Below are 16,632 nucleotides of genomic sequence, written 5' to 3' on the forward strand. Positions count from 1 at the left end.
TGTAAAACATACATAATTGGACTTTTCCATTTTTTAATAAAGTATCTGAATAGCGCCAATTTTTTTAATTTAGCCTTTATATAGCAAAACAGTTTAAATCTGTAAAAAAAAAAAACTATACCTTAACCTCCTTTTGTGTACATGGTGATACTTTTTTCATTCTTTGATGAATATTAAGTAAAAAAAACAGCATTTATTAAATTCAATTATTAATTAAAAAAATAGAAAATCTTTTATAAATGTCTTCACTGGCACTTTTGATGGAGGATAATTAATTTCTCTCTCAGTTTTCCCCCATAACCTTCATGAATTATATTATGCACTGATCCCACTCGCTCGCTCGCTCACACACACACACACACACACACACACACACACACACACACACACACACACACACACACACACACACACACACACACACACACACACACACACACACACACACTCTCTATTCTATTCTAAGTGTTTAAATGGTAATAAATGCAGCCTTGGTGAGTATGACACATTCAAAATGTTCATGTTTTCAAACTCTTGACAGGTACTGTGTAGTTTTAAAATAGTTGGCATTATTCATTAGCATGCAGTTCGCTTGTATCTCCTCCCGATGAGGATAAGTGTATTTGTTGTACGGTGATATACTGCCACTAAGCGGTGATCGTGGGGAATTAGGCTTGAAACTGATCTGCTGCCAGTCTCACTGACATGTGACATCATAAACAGTTCTAATGAAATAACGTAGTAGTAACCATTTAAGTTTTAACGTTTATATATTGTACTACAATTTACAGAGATGAATTGTTTAGATATCACATTGTAACTGTTGTATTAATTGTATTAGAATAGGTTATGTATAGTCAGACTAGCAAGCCTTGAATTTTTTTTTTTGCAGCTGTAATTTGGCAACCAATGCGGAAATACATGTAACCAAAGAACCTGGCCATTTTATCACCTTTATCTAGGCGTTAGCGCGGTAAAGTGACAGGTTTTTGGCGGAGAAAAGCAGAGCCGAGGCGCGTTAGTGCGTCGCTCGCCGCGGGAATCAAACATCAACCGCTCGAGACGAGAGACTCGAGGCCGAAGTAGAATGAGTTAGGAGGGGCTCGAGGTTGGCTCCTCCCCCCTCGCGCTTTTTAGCCCTTGACGTATGAAGAGGACGGTAGCAACAGTTGCCTCGAGACCCCCGCTCGCCATAGTGACTGTAGTCGTGGAGACAGTTACTTACCAACGGGAGCAACACTCAGCAACAGCAGCAGCAGCAACTGGAGGAGAGAGAGAGGGAAAAGAACAGTAAAGCCAGGGCAGATCTAAGCAAAAGTCTGAGGTGAATATCTTTTTACTGCCTAGAGAGATCGAAATGAATTGAATGTAAATTTAACGGACCCTGGAGGTTGAGTAATGTACATCTCGACGTGTTTTCACGCCCTGATCTCCTTCGCTGTCTATTAGAGTCACATTAGCACGCTAGTTGGTTAGCTCATCTGCTTTGCCAACTTCAGTCAGTTTGTTTGGAGATCGGTTAAACTAACGTTAATAGCGGAGAAATCCAAGTGAGCTGTTTGTACTCTGAATGCCTTACATGTGGGTTATTACGTTACGTCTGTAAGATTAATATGCTTTATATACGGGTAATTCACGAGCTAACCGGCTAACCAATTACCCAACTAGGTAAACTTTCTTTAAAAGCTGGAAGTGTTTTAATAACAGCTAACAGTTAGATCTGTTACTGGAGCAACTTAGCCGCGTTGTTCCCGCCGTTGCTTTTCTTCAAGAATCGCTTAAATTCTCGTAGAAGTGCGCGAGTTGATTCGAAGAGACTGACGTGGACCTGCCTGGTTCCGTGGGATGAACGAGTCCAGGTTAAATGTCTCCAGTTTGAACAGAAACCTCGCAAAAATGATACATGCCGTTTTTAGAGCTGTCATGTTTCTTTGGGGCTTGCTGAAGCTTCAGGTTCGGACGCATCAACAGGTTGCTACAGTCAGGAGAGCGGTCCCCGAAAAAGTGATTTATTTCTGATTAACGTTATACCAGCGTCATTGGCAATATTTACTTTACAAAGTATTCAAGTGTTATGTTTATTTTAGATTATTGAATCCAAATATATTTACGTAAGTTTGAAGGGAAATGTCATCGTTCAAATCGTATTCTCTTACCTGAGCTAAAATGTTTTACAGGCTGTTGAAAAAGGGTCAATGACGTTTTTTGTCATTGAAGTGAAGTTTAAAAAAAAATAAAAATAATTATTACTAATATTTAAAAACTTTTGTCCACTAAATCAACCCACTTTTGACCACGAAATTAGTGTGGTTAGGGCAGTCATTGTGCAGGAAGTAATTTTATTGTGTTGTCATGACTCATGAGAAGAAAATCATAAATCATAGAGGACACCTTTAGACCTTTATGACCTTTGCAAAGATCATTACATAAAAAATAAATAAAAATAAAATAATACTGTCCGATCAAATACAGTAACACTATGAAAACCCATTGATGTTCATGAAAATTCATGCTATTTGTAAAAAAAATGTACCATACAAATATGTTTGAAAGAAAATTAATCTTTATTTTATTCAGGGTGCAAAAGGGAATTTTAAAAAGGGGTTTTAATTGCATTTACTTAATGGTTAGAAAACTTTACATGTTTGAAGTCTTTAGCACAAAACTTAAAAAAAAAAAAATGCTATTCATTTTTAAATCTATGAAACTAAAATGAATCAAAATTGAATTTGGAAAATGTTTTTCAACATTTCAGTGTCATTTTCCACCCTTTTTTTATAATGTTGAACAGTCTTTGCCATTGACCTAAAAAACAATCTGCAGATCACATATGAAACAGCAGCATCAATTTAAATAAGTAATAATAAACTAATAATAATAAAATGGTTTCTATTCTATATATTTATTTCCCATGTTTTATATTCTCACATTGTGTGTGATATTTAAAAACCACAGTTTTAATTGCCATTTGCAAGTATATTCAAAATTTGTTGGAAACTTCAAATTCAAAACTTTTATTGCATTTAGGAATAATAGATATGCATATCCCCCCCCCCCCCCCCCCCTTCTAAACTTTATTGTAACTAAGTAGAGAGGTGTCAGTGATTTGGAATGCCATACTGTAGTAATTGTGAGCAAATGAGACATGTATTTTGCATTGTCGTCATAATGAGATCAGGGCTGCCTGACGCTAACAGTTTGACAACAGCTTGACTGTGCTCATCCAAAGCCGCTGTCATTTTTCTGGAGTTGCATCGTGTCGCCGTGGCGATGTTACACCTGCTCAGCCGAGAGCCTGGTAATGAGCCCTCTTCATGACAATAGCGTGTGGTCCAGGTGTCGCCCCTTATTGGGCCGTGCTTCTCTATTGATCTCTCTTTAGCTGAGAGTGTCAGTGCCACTGAAAGCGCAGCTGATAATGAGGGTAATTGGCATAGAGAGAGAGGCAGATCCTGATGCAATACACAAATCATGTTGGCCGACCCGTTCTTCACTATCTAGAACACCATGCTTGGATAGTTTCGATTATTTCACCCTTTCTGCAGCACCGGTTCAAGGATGTTTGAGATGAGGCGTTTTTGCCTGTCAGAGTGGGAGTGTGTTTGTCGCCGTGTGTGACGGGTCCCTCCTGAACTCAGCTGATGCTGCCGACGTGTCTGTCAGGTGCTTCACTGAGCTCTGAAATCCTCCTCAAACGCATCTTCACCAGGCAACATCTCCAGAGCCCTAAGATCTGGTTTCTGTAATGAAATATGTTGTTACAGGTGCATGTTCAGGCTGGAGGAGAAATGAATGATTCATGTAATTGAAGTTAATTATTGATGAGGCCAGTCGCTGTTTCCTGGGCTGTGTGATGTCCAGTTAGCTAGTTTTTGCGAGGTTTGGTTTGCACACTTAGCTCCCTTTAGCTCAGACCTTCCCCTGTCTGAGTCTAGGACGGTACACTACACTCTGTTCTCGACATGATTGACTACACGGCAATTATAATTAAAGAATTTCAGTGTTTAAATGTGAATTTGCATAGGCTTCTTTTGCATATGCTTTAACCCAGTGGGCAAATTTGGATGCAACCAAGGGCCCTGAGCACTAGGGGGCCCTGGTAACAGGAGGTGTTTAATGCCTCCAAATGGAATAAAAAAAAAATGAACTGATGATTTCCATACAGGTTTCCCAAACACTCCTTTTGCCGTCCACCTGTTATTTTTCAGGTAAACAAGTTTCCCGACCCAAACTAATTCATTGGTTCAGCCATACACTACAAAGTATGGGTCAATAAGATTTTTGAAAAATAAATTAACACTATTATTCGACAAGGTCGCATTACATTGATAAATCTAAGCCAATTTTACAAAATATTTCTGTGTCAAATAAATGTTCTTTTGAACTTTCTCTTCATCAAAAAATCCTGGGGAAAAAAACAACCACAAAAATATAAACTGCACAACTATTTTTAACACTGATAATAAGAAGAAATGTTTCTTGAGCAGCAAATCAGCATAATAGAATGATTTCTGAAGGATCATGTGACTCTGAAGACTCGAGTAATGGCTGATGAAAATACATTTTTGCCATCACAGGAATAAATTACATAATATTAAAATAGAAAACGCCAAACCCCAAAGTTTTGAATGCAGTGTAAGTTGACATCATTAAAGCTTCAGTTAATGCAAACTGAGGTTTGATGGCTTCATTGCACATATTATTTGAGTTCTGTGCTTTCTAGAAGAGCAGGAATAAGGCATTTTGATAGTGTGTGAGTGACATTTCATTTATTTTAGATCACTGCTTAACTGTTTCTATGGTAGTAATGTGAGTGAATGCATGATACATTTAACCTCACTTAAGTGGGCTATTGTTTCATGCAATCTTGCTTTGTGTAGCCTATATTATGTGCTTTCAAGGCTTCACATATTTACTATGTAATAGCAAAAACTGTAATTTTTTTCATTTATGAGTCTACTGTGTACTTTTAACAGCTCTTTCATCACAGCTAGTATGGTTTAACTGTTGAAAAAGACGGTAGGTGAATTTTAAAAGATAAGCTCTTGAATATTAAGTAGTTCATATTAATGCCGCTTAGTCTTCGTTGTGCTCGTTGTGTCACGAGATATAATTAATATTAAGTCAAACGTTAACTGCGGGGCGGTTTGCCTGCAAAATCTTATCATGCTGAAATCAATAGTTTCACCTCAAAATGCCACAGATGTGTAGATAATTATATATTTGTTAGATTTGTAATGCACACGTGAGGAACAGATTAGCTCTTAACCTGTGGGCAAATTCAAAACCATTTGTTCACTTGTTTTGACAAAGCCCCGTAATGCAGTGTAGTCCAAATCAAGCTTTTAATTTGGTTACACACCCACCACAAAGAAAAATAAAGGAATGGGAATGGAATTCTGTGCAACCCAGATCCAAGCAGCTGTTATGTTTACATGGCAACTTGATACACAAATACAGCCAGGGTTATGGAAAGAGAGGGGCTGGGCTGGGGGTGCTGTGTTATTCTTTCAAAAGTCAGTGGTTTTTAATCAGCTCTCTTCAATCTCCGTTTGTGGTGATGGACGTGCACAGTCTCGGTTTGCAAAGCAGGTTATAGTGAAAGGAGAACAAAGAGGAAATGCTGGTACAGTATGGTACCATATTTAGCCAGGTGAGGTAACTCGCATAAACGCCATGATTTTACACTTCCGCTTCCTTTTGAAGTGTCGGTACTGTTCTGGCTGGTGTTTGTTAACAATAGTTTATCACCTATAGACGATCTCTAAGAAATAACCTGTATGACTGACCTTCTTCTGTGAATCACCCAAAAACAAATATTTTAAATGTCTCAATTCATTGTATGGACAAAAATGGTTGAAACATTCTTCAAAATATCTTCTTTAATGCTAACGCAGAAGAAAGATGTAAGAAGTAAATGATGACAGAATTTAAATTTTTGGGTGAACTATCCCTTTAAATCATTCAAGGAAAGCATAACAGGAAGTGATAGGAACATTTACATAACAGGAAGTGATAGGTGTGATATTATATATATATATATATATATATATACTGTATACTAAATCTGTACATGCAAGTGCAATGAATCACCTCATTAGGTCACGTTCATCTATCAGTGCCCATGTTTGCGTCCTGTTCCCAGGTCAGAGTTCAGCTCCAGTCATCTGCCATAATGGAGACTTTATGATTGTTGTAGCAGCGTCTACTGTAACCTTAAACCACGCTGAGCTTTTAATGGACTATAGTAGAGCACAGCTCTCAAGGAGACAGCTGCAGCGGCCCGTTTTGAAAAGTATTTGTACGTGTGTGCACTGTGCACCGATGCACCATGGGGGGGGGGAGGGTGTCAGAGCGAGTGGCAGATGACAAGATACAGCTCTCCCGTGTGTGTATGCTGTATTTAGCCCGTGTGGAAGAAGCCCGGCCCTGAGCTGATCGCTGGTACCCACCTGGCAGCCGCTTGTGCTGTAAGGGGTCATAATACTTGGACTACAAGCATTAAAGGGATAGTTCACCCAAAAATTTAATTTAGCCCATGATTTACTCACCCTCAAATCATCTTAGGTGTATATGACATTCTTCTTTCAGACGAATACAATCGGAGTTGTATTAAAAAATGTCCTGGCTCTTCCAAGCTTTATAATGGCAGTTTCTGTTAAGTCAATAAAACTGCATCTATCCGTCAATAAAACTGCATCTATCCATCATAAAAGTGCTCTGGGGGGTTAATAAAGGCCTTCTGAAGCGAAGCGATGCATTTGTGTAAGAAAAATATTCATATTTAAAAGTAAAATAACTAGCTTCCGGCCAAATGAACATACGGATTCCACTTAAGTGTAAACGCAACTTAAGCGAGTAATTCGACGTACTGCTGATATTTACACTACACCTTCGTCACAAGTTGCGAAAAGCCGGGTGCACACTGTGCGATTTATAATAGTCCTTTGCGATTGTTGCTGGTCATAAATGTCAGACTGTACGACATTTAAGACGTGTTAAAAACGGACGCACGCAAGAAAACTTGTCCGGAGTTTTACATCATCAATTAATGACTCGTTCGGTGACAGTGAGCTGCGTTACACGCGGGATTTAAATGGTGGCTACAAAGAAATCTTTTACGTTAAATTTGGTCACGGCTTGTCTTGAAAAGCAAAGACAATTTGACGGTCGTCGTAGCAGAAGACGCACGGCAGGACTGTGAGTCAAATCCTCTGACACTGCCAGAACTTCGTCTGAGGTAAAAATGTATCGCAACGGTCATTAATCGGCTGTCGGTGAACATGTCAAACTAACGAACAAAGACTTCAGATTTTAGCCTAGGATCTGAGGATTTTTTTTAGGATTGGCTAAATTTATCTCAGACGGCTCAAATCGCACAGTGTGCACCTGGCAGGAAGCTTTAATTTGACTTTGTAACGTGTTAAATCGGATTTTTTTTCTTACACAAACGCATTGCTTCGCTTCAGAAGGCTTTTAATAACCCCCCAGAGCCGTGTGGAGTCTGTTTATGATGGATAGATCCAGTTTTATGGGCTTCAAAACAGAAACGGCCATTCACTGCCATTATAAAGCTTGGAAGAGCCAGGACATTTTTTTTATTTTTTTTTATATAACTCCGATTATTTTCGTCTGAAAGAATAATGTCATATACACCTAGGATGGCTTCAGGGTGAGTAAATCATGGGCTAATTTTCATTTTTGGGTGAAATATCCCTTTAATACCCTAAATTACACAAAACAAAACCAATTAACTGAGCGGAGTTGAAATACACAAGCTGTTTGGGCACTGACAAAAGCACATTTAGAAATCAAGCATTAGGCCGCCCTGGCAGCGTGAGCAGGACTGCTGATGATTGAACTTTTTCATGTCTCCATAGATGTTATTATCATGTTTTGTTATTGTGTTCATGGCTGTAATTATCTCTTTATCTTATCTCTCACTCTAACGTCGCTGAAATAGCTTCCTCCTGTAACTTTATACAGAATTGACAGGTTGAAATGCAGCCAAGAAGATTCAGTCTGATAATTGCTTACAAATAGTTATTTTAGCTCTGTTGTTATCGCTCATGCTTAGGGATTTGAACAAGCTCCTAACCATTAGTATGAAACTTTGATGCGCAACTCATCTATCTATTCTAGCCTGTCCTTCAACTTTGTTTTAGTATGTAGTCTTTGTAGCACTTTTCATCCCAAGGAGGCAGTAACACGAATCGCTTTGTTGTATTCTCATTTGTAAGTTGCTTTGGATAAAAGGCTCGGTTACACTTTATTTGGATGGTTCACTTTAGACATTCTACTAAGTAACTTTGCAAATGCATGTCAACTAACTCTCATTGCAGAATTAGACTTTCTAATGGTCCACCAACAGACATTTTACTACTGACTATGAGTAACTTTGCAACTACATGTCAACTTATTCTACTAACCTGAGCCCTAACACTTAACCTAACATTATATGTTAGTTGCAAAGTTACTACAAAGTAGAAAGTAGTGGGAAATGAATAAATGGTATCTAGGGATCTTAATTAGTACTTTCTATTATTAGACAAAACTGTAAAACAAATACAGTGAACCAATGAAGATGGAGAATGGGAGCTCCTGTCTTTCTGCACTGCCCGTTTTCTCAGTGCTGTCAAAAATAAATGTCCCGTTTATTCGATAGTCCCTGATAGTCAAACAGAAAAAGTTATCTTATCATTGAATTAAGTTCAGTTTCGTTTGAGTTCTGCGACAATCAATTACTGATACCATAATGAATGAGAAGTGCCATAAACGGAATCACACCTGTCGCACAAGTGTCCGTGACTTCTCTTATAAAACATGTTTGGCTTTTTTCTGTGTAAAAAACAGATCAATCCAATATGAATGTTTAAGAGCAAACATGTTTAAGATTAGCCGATGGGCTGTCGTTTCATTAAAAGATAGGCTAATTTATGCAGCATAGTGAAGTATCTTTTCCATGGATATCCATTAAAAAACGCCTCTGGTCTCCTTCCCTGCGTACCACAGCGTTAGCAGGCTTTACACTTTTTCCCTTTTTGCTAACCTTACAGGCTCACCATCAAGTGGCTTTGAACAGGAGCTCCTATTCTCCATCGGCATTAGTTGTTTAACAGTTCTGTCTAATAGAAAAGCAAACAATATAATACATAATATACTGTTGATATTCATAAAATATGGATTTATATCATATTATGTCTATTTTAAGTCTTTGAATATCTAGCCATAAATTATACACATAGCAAACTTCAGACTTTGCAATTGTTATATTTGTGTTATTTACTATCTTTAACTTAAACACGTGATGTGATATAGTGTGATATTTCGGCCATCGGCATCACTGTTATGCAATCGAAGTGCTCTGATCCTTGTTTTCTTTGTGGAAAAAAAGGAAACGGGTGACTTGGTTGAGATGTCTGAGCTGCAGGCTGAGACTTGTCTGAGACTGAAATGTGTTGCTCACAAAAACCTCTCCCTCAGCGTTCAAACCCCCCCCGAAATGTCTCAAGCCGCTCCTCGTCTGAGCGTTCTTTACATTCCACCTGCTTTGTATTGTAGCTCCACAACTGCTAATTAAATTTCCTGCCGCAAACAGCACACTGGCCTGTGACATTTGCATCACAATGGCCTTCTCTCTCTCGCCTTAGTCTGGAGAGATGGACATTCCCTCTAATGTCCCCTCTTTTTACTGTTGCATAATATACGACTAGTGTTTTCCTGTCCATTTTCCAGTTTTCTTAATGTTAACCTCAAGTCCTTGACGTTCTTTTTACTGTCTGTGATTTAGGACAACATCTTGAAACTAAATATTTACTTTATTGAGTTTAAGTTGAAAAAGTCCAGATTTAGAATGTACTCTTCCGTTATGTTTAATATCCATCACTATGAGGTTTGGCACACTTTATAGCGTCGTCCATCCTCTCATTCATCCTGGAGAAGTTCACTCCGGTACACTCGGACCCTCAGAAAAAAAAGAGCGTTTATTCAGGACTTTTCTTCCGCCAAGGCTCACATCTCTGTAGTTATTATGCATTGCTCAAGCCGTGCCTGTGTGCAGATGTGCACTTCAGCTTCCCATTCATACCTCTTTATGCACCTGAATAGACACTACAAGAGAGCTTGTTGATTCTGTGAGGGCTGAACCTTGTGTGACTCCTCCATTGCCCTCTTTGCTATCAGTCTATTGTATGCAGAACTTTTCAAACAGTCGTCTGAAACACCCCCCCCCCCCCCCCCCCCACACACACACACACTTCCAACAGATCTAGGTTGTTCCTTTTTGTGTATTAAAAAAATTACGCAGCTTACAACCAGTAGTTTTCCACATACTCACAGCTGATTTTATTCTATTCTCCTAATATTGATTATAACTGGTATTTCACCAGTAATGGCATGACTGAATCATTCAGATGACTCAGTCATGTGATATCTTGACTTGAAATGACACTATATTTCTATATCACTTTTACCCGTAATGCCCATAAACAGAACACACCTTTGTTCCGTATATTATTGTTTGGTAACCCAGTGTGAATCAGATGCTTGTAAACGCATAGATATCAATCTTGAAAATTGGTGTATGTTATTGTGGATAAGCAGCAATAGGACATTACATAGTAGAATATTTGAAACTGAAACTTACTTGTTTAACAAATCTTAAGTTTTTTTTTTTTTTGCCACAATGATAACTAAATTATTATACTGCAACAATAAACATTATGCATAATTAATATTTTATTAATTGCAATTATTGTTAATGAGAAAATTAACTGAAAAAGTGTAATGTTTCTAAACATTTAAAATTTTGTGAGCCGTTTAAATAGTGGTTTAAATCTGCACGGCTCACGCTGAAAAGTTCCTCATGCAGATTTTGTGAATTTGCCACACTGACCAACAGAAAGCTGCTTGGTCTGAAAGTGACATCTCTGCGAGTGCGAGTGGTGCTTCATGCGTCACTGCACCATTGACGGTAGATTATGGACCTTTTTTATCTGCAAAATTACAGTAATGTGACTGCACCTTAAGTAGAAAATCTGTGAATATCAGTAAAACAATATTGGTCAAACTGATCATCGCTCTATTTCTCTTATGTAATGTCCTTATCCTGGAATATTTGGCACACACAATTCTGAGAAACACCCATTAGATTGACCATAGCTGCCGTTGACGTGACTGGATTGGATTACATAATGTGATACTTGCGAGATGCTTGATGAGCTGGACACAATTTGTCTTGTGTTGAACTGTGTTGACAGATCAAGAAAGGCAAATTTGTGTCTATAGACAGTCTTTCCCTGTTTGGTGGTAATGCGCGACTATTAGTCAGCAAGTTTAAATAAATGCCAATGACACATGTAGAAGCTTTTTACGTACAGTGGTAGAGATCACCACACTGTGTCATGAGAACATCTTAAAGGGTGTGTGATAATCCAGTTGTTGTTGAGATGAAATCAAATCAGTCATAGAAGGTTTGGAGTTGGCTATGTTGTTGGATTATCAAAAGAAAGATTACTCAGCCTACGTGACTCTGAAATCCTAGTGTCGAGGTGTAGACGTAATGTGGAGACAATGTGGCATGACAGAATCACTTTAGGAAGTTTCTGTCTTCTTTCCTTCTTAACTATATTGGCTACCGCTGGCGCTGACCTGATGCCATTTGGCATTTAAGCATTGGTAGTCTGGGAATCTTCCACTCACTGTCTTCAGAAGAGGGCTTTCAAATAGAAACACCACTGTTATTTTATTACATATAATATAAATGCATATTTTAATTGTGCATGTAATAGTGCTTTTGATTTAATCTAGCTTCTTATTTGCCAGCCAGAACTTGTTGCACTGTTGCAATATAAAGCCTGCAGCCGTAACTTGGCTGACTGGAATCCATCACGTTTCGAAAAACTCTTTCCTGCATGTGTCACTTGCTGTAGTTACCAGAACGTATATTTTCGCACCCCAAACAGACACCTGCTCTCAGAGACTCCTTTTCACAGCTCAGTCCTCTGTTTTTGTATCACTATGGGCAACAAGGTGGTGTGACAACAAAAACTGGAGTTCCACCAGTTTGTCATCACCATAAAAAATAAAAAAAAACCGAAAAGGCAGTTATCTCTGTGAATCCAGACACATTTAACAGTGTTGTCCTTCACCTTCTTGCAAATGTTGCAAAGGTAAGCTTTCTCTTTTACAACACTCCCCCCCCCCCCCGTTTTTGGATCATCCTCAGCTCAGGGTTGGGGGTGGTGCGGAAATCTGGAAAGGGTTACCGGAGGAGGAGGAGGAGGAGGAGGAGGAGGGGGGTTGTGGAGTTGTAAGTGTGAACAAACGGTCTCTATGGCAACGCTCAACCGATTCTCCCTGGCTGCAGAGCCCTTTGCTTTTGGTGTGCTGGCGACGGATGGGCTAGGGTTGTGACAGCAATTGAAGATTGAGGGTTTGGAGATGTGCCTATTTTGGGGGATTTGTTTTGAGGGGCTCACATGAGGACCCAGCTGACCACTTAAACTGTCCACTTCCTCAGCTCAACCTTGCCATCTGAAAACCTTAATCTCAGTGGATCAGTCATTACGATATTGAAATGGATATGAAGAACTGCCTTTCTTACAGAAATCACTTACCTGGCCTCAGATCTTTAATTTTGTGTATGCAAATACAGTATATAAAAGTTATAAATCACACACACCACCATTACGTAATAACACACATATTTGCTGTTAGTTTGGATGGATGGTCTATATATCATAAGTGGTAGGAGTATTTTGTGTGTTTTGAAAGGCGCGTATCTGCGCAACATCAGCCCAGCTTGTTGGACACAGATGTCCAGTATAGACGGCCCTTTAATGGCAACAAGTGTCTCTGCTTTATTGCACGGCTGTTCGTAGCTTCCGGCGTGTCGTAAAAGCAATCAGAGTTTATTTCCAAACTGCAAATCTGTCAGGAACGTCTGGATTATTTAGTTGGAAAAGTAATTTGAGGCTTCGTTTACAAAGTGATTGTTGTGTTTGGAGTGTCGCGGTGCAAGCATGACTTGTGGCGTGGCGGCTTCTCTTCTCTTTTCTTTACTTTTTTTTTTCTTTTTCTGATGGCTTTAACAGTCCCTGTCAGCGTCTTCATACCAGAAAAAGTTGTAAGTCCTGAAGTACGGCTTTCTGTAGATATTTCTCTATAACCACATGTCCCCCCCTCCCGAGTCCCTGCCTCCGCTCCAGAGGGTCAGAGTAATAGCTTATGTATTTATTGTTCTAAGTTTCTGGTTAATGTGAGATAGAAGGATCACTTGGGGGATGGCATTGTTTGGTTTGGGAAGTATTCTGTTGGTTGCATAGCAACAGGCTCCTGGAAACGGGAGTGGACGGTGTTGCCACTAGCAACGGTTGTTGCTCTGCAAACAATGTGGGCCAGTGCAAACAAGAGCCAAGACTGTGGGCTCCTGTTTTTAATTGAACATCTGCATGTGCTTTGCTCTGATCGAGTGTTGTTTAAGTTCAATCTGTCTATGACAGATGTGTCTAAACCCTCTTCTCAACAATAACCTCAATCACAGGTATTACTTTGTGTTTTCTTTGTCATTTAGGCCTGGTTTATTGCCAGCATACTTCCAGGAGAGGATTTTGTTCTCCATCTCTTCGCACTCAGGTTAATGAGAACTGAAGGAAATGGCCACAATGTTGTGGCGGTCTTTAATAGCTCATTTGTGTTGAGCAGAGGTGAGCGCTTGTATCGTGCGGCGGGGAGTCTCTGCTCTACTGTAATAAACCAGAAGCCTATTCGGGACGGGCCCCTCTCGCTCTTCACACCAAAGTGCCGGGGGGCTCCTGCTGTTTTCTGCCTTTGTGCGGCCCATAGCTGCTGGTGGGGAATTTGTGTGGATTTTAACCTTTTCTTGGAGCTCAGACAAGAGTGACGTGCACATCTAATGGATCAAATATACTTCAAGCGAAATTGTTCAAAATGATGTCACAGCAGTTCGTTCTTCAATCCCAAAATTAATTTGTAGTTTGAATCGGGAGTTCGAAACAGCTTTGCTTAAGCAAAGATTCCAGAAAAATTTGCTCCGGCTGGTTAACACCGCTGAACTATCGTCGTCGTTTACATAATAGCTAGGTGTGCTCTGCAGCTCCATTCTCTTGAATGTGGAAATCTTCTCCGGTTCATTTATTCTGTTCAGTCCGTCGAGGTCAGAGTAAAAACATGAACACTGTTATATTCGAAAGTTGTACTTTTAAATTGAAAGCAACACTGAATCTGTTTTTTCAAAAAAAATAATAATAAGTTAAAGCTGCTTTAAAGGTTGTATCAGCGATTTCAGGCCCAAACATAAATTATCACATTCATCTAATCTTTCCTAACGATCCGCTAGCTGCCCGCCCCATAAGCAAGCTGTCAAAAAAACGCGTCTCTGTAGGCAGCCTAGGCTCTGAGATTTGCACTCAAAAACAATTGGTTTCACCAACCACTCAAAACCAAAATAAACAGTGTTCCAACCAATCACCGACAGGGGCTGGGTGTTGTGAGGTTTTGCGCTCGTGCACGGTGACGGCTGCACGCGAAGTCGGAGCTGAAGAAGAAGCCAGCGTCTATCAACAAGAGAAATTGAACATGGCTGACTCAATCCCAAAGAGGAGGAGGAAGAGAATTAGGGCGAGGGAATACCGTCGTGTTTATTCCAAGACATGTATAGTTGTCGGGAAGGCTTTTGAACGGTGGAAAGAAATTAAAGTAAAAAAAAAAAAAAAAAAAGTTCTTTTTTTTAAATCGGACGCCGAGGTTGCACTGTTTCTTCTGGGGGATTTTGGGGGATTTGTTTTGAGGGGCTCGCATGAGGACCCAGCTGACCATTTGCAGCAGGTGAGTAGCTGCTAGTGCTGACTTGTTTGGATGTGAACTGTGTGTGAAAATATCCTTCTTGAAATAATATGAGCGAAGCTCAACTAAACTTGGGTAGCTCTAGCTAAGAAATGCGCGTGCATGGTCGCTTTTTTTTTCATGATGCACGAAACGGGAGGGAGGTGCGAGCTAACTTGGTTTGTTTGGGATCTTGCTTCAAACACAAACAGAAGTGACGTCACCCACAATCGCTGATACAACCTTTAAAGCAATCTATTGTATAGAGTGCTTTATACTTGTTTATATTAATAAACATGATGCGACTTCAAAGGAATGGCAAATTGCAGAGCTTGAGCAAACATGTCAATATGGCAATGATCAGATGCTTTCGTTACTGCTGTTTTCTCACCACTGTTCTTTTCATTGTTTATTTTGTCATTGAGAGGAAAGTGCGCAGCACATTTTTACATATTCAGCTAATGCATCTCCTAGCAGCGCTAGTATTTCAAACTTCTTTTTCGGGAAAGGTATCACATACTTATTTTTGCCCCTAAGAACTTAATCTATAAGTATATCGAGGCCTTAACTAACCTACTTTACTCTATTTTATTGAAAGAAGCTCCTCAAGATGAGTGTTTATGGTAAGTATAGAATAATCAGAATAATGAAAATTGCAAGTAAACGGGAGTGAAGAGTTTTGCCCGTGTCATGTAAACATCTTACTGCGATTAAGTCCTTACTTGAAAAATCGCTCAATGCAAATCTTGAAAAAGCTTGTTGAGAACCGCTGCTCAGTACTCAGACTGACAGGCTTAAGTTTGATTTCTCACCGCAGCGAGCGATCTCTCCCATTCTTTGCGAATAATAGCAGTAGGCAGGAATCCGCTCCAAAGATAACTGCAGCAGGGACAGCCCAGGACATATTTATAACCAATGCAGCACCCCTCTGGCAAATTCCTTTCTTTTAAAAGATCGAAGCACACTTATACTATTTACCCTCAGAGTTCTGATGAAGCTTGTTGACGTTCTGACTCATGTGTTTCCAGTCTGGTTCAGGTGAGAGTTAGACAAAGTCTGTGGGATTTGAACCAAATAACTCCGGTTGACTGATCCAGCAAGTCCAGTTGGAAAGCATGGCTGTGACCATGTACGCGCTTCTAACTGGTGTAAACAAACTGGAAGACTTCCAGCCTGGTGATGACTGGGTCATTACACCCAAATCCACAGATTTCCACAGAACTGGAACCCATGTCTTGTCATTCATAAAATTCTACCAGCCACCACTGTTTTTGAGTTTTTGTTGATTTAAATATTTCAGCTAATTTGATTATGCCTTTAGCTAATGATAAGAGTTGTCAGTTTCGGCTTGACATATGTTTGAATCTATTTGAATTCCCATTGAAATCGACCCATCTGGGCCTACTGATGTTCAATTTCAACACTGAATCGTCCTCACGAAATCCTCGCGGTCAAATGAAAAGTCATGGAAATTAGTAATGCATTGAAATTGAAATTCATTAGTAATGCTAAATGAAATTTAAATTTCATTTAGCCTAATACCGAAACGGGGAAAGTTTTTGTAATCAATTAATTAATCAAATTTATTTAACATTCAGCGCTCATCAATTGGTTGTTAAAATATGAACATTTAAACAGTCGCTGGAATGGCTTGTTAACATGACAGATTTATTCAAACATACATTAAATAAAAGACAACAAATTGACCGTTCGCAAAGACCCGACCCCCTTAGTTACTGTCGCTATGTCCGACAAGCTACGCCGCTCTCACGCCACACCATGTTCTCA

The 16,632-nt window shown here is 39.5% G+C and overlaps 1 protein-coding gene across 4 annotated transcripts in view; it reads left to right on the forward strand.

The window, feature by feature from the left end:
• The first annotated feature begins 983 nt into the window (after positions 1–983).
• The window catches only part of rfx2 (regulatory factor X, 2 (influences HLA class II expression)), a 40,278-nt gene continuing 24,629 nt past the window's right edge, over positions 984–16,632 (forward strand). For all 4 annotated transcript variants that reach the window (XM_079638872.1, XM_079638873.1, XM_079638874.1 and 1 more), the window contains exon 1: positions 984–1,324. The gene's annotated coding sequence lies outside the window, so the exon portion shown is untranslated. The remainder of the gene's footprint in view (positions 1,325–16,632) is intronic.

This window comes from Phoxinus phoxinus (genome assembly GCF_949152265.1).
Source record: "Phoxinus phoxinus genome assembly, chromosome: 15".
In the NCBI taxonomy this organism is placed as follows: domain Eukaryota; kingdom Metazoa; phylum Chordata; class Actinopteri; order Cypriniformes; family Leuciscidae; genus Phoxinus; species Phoxinus phoxinus.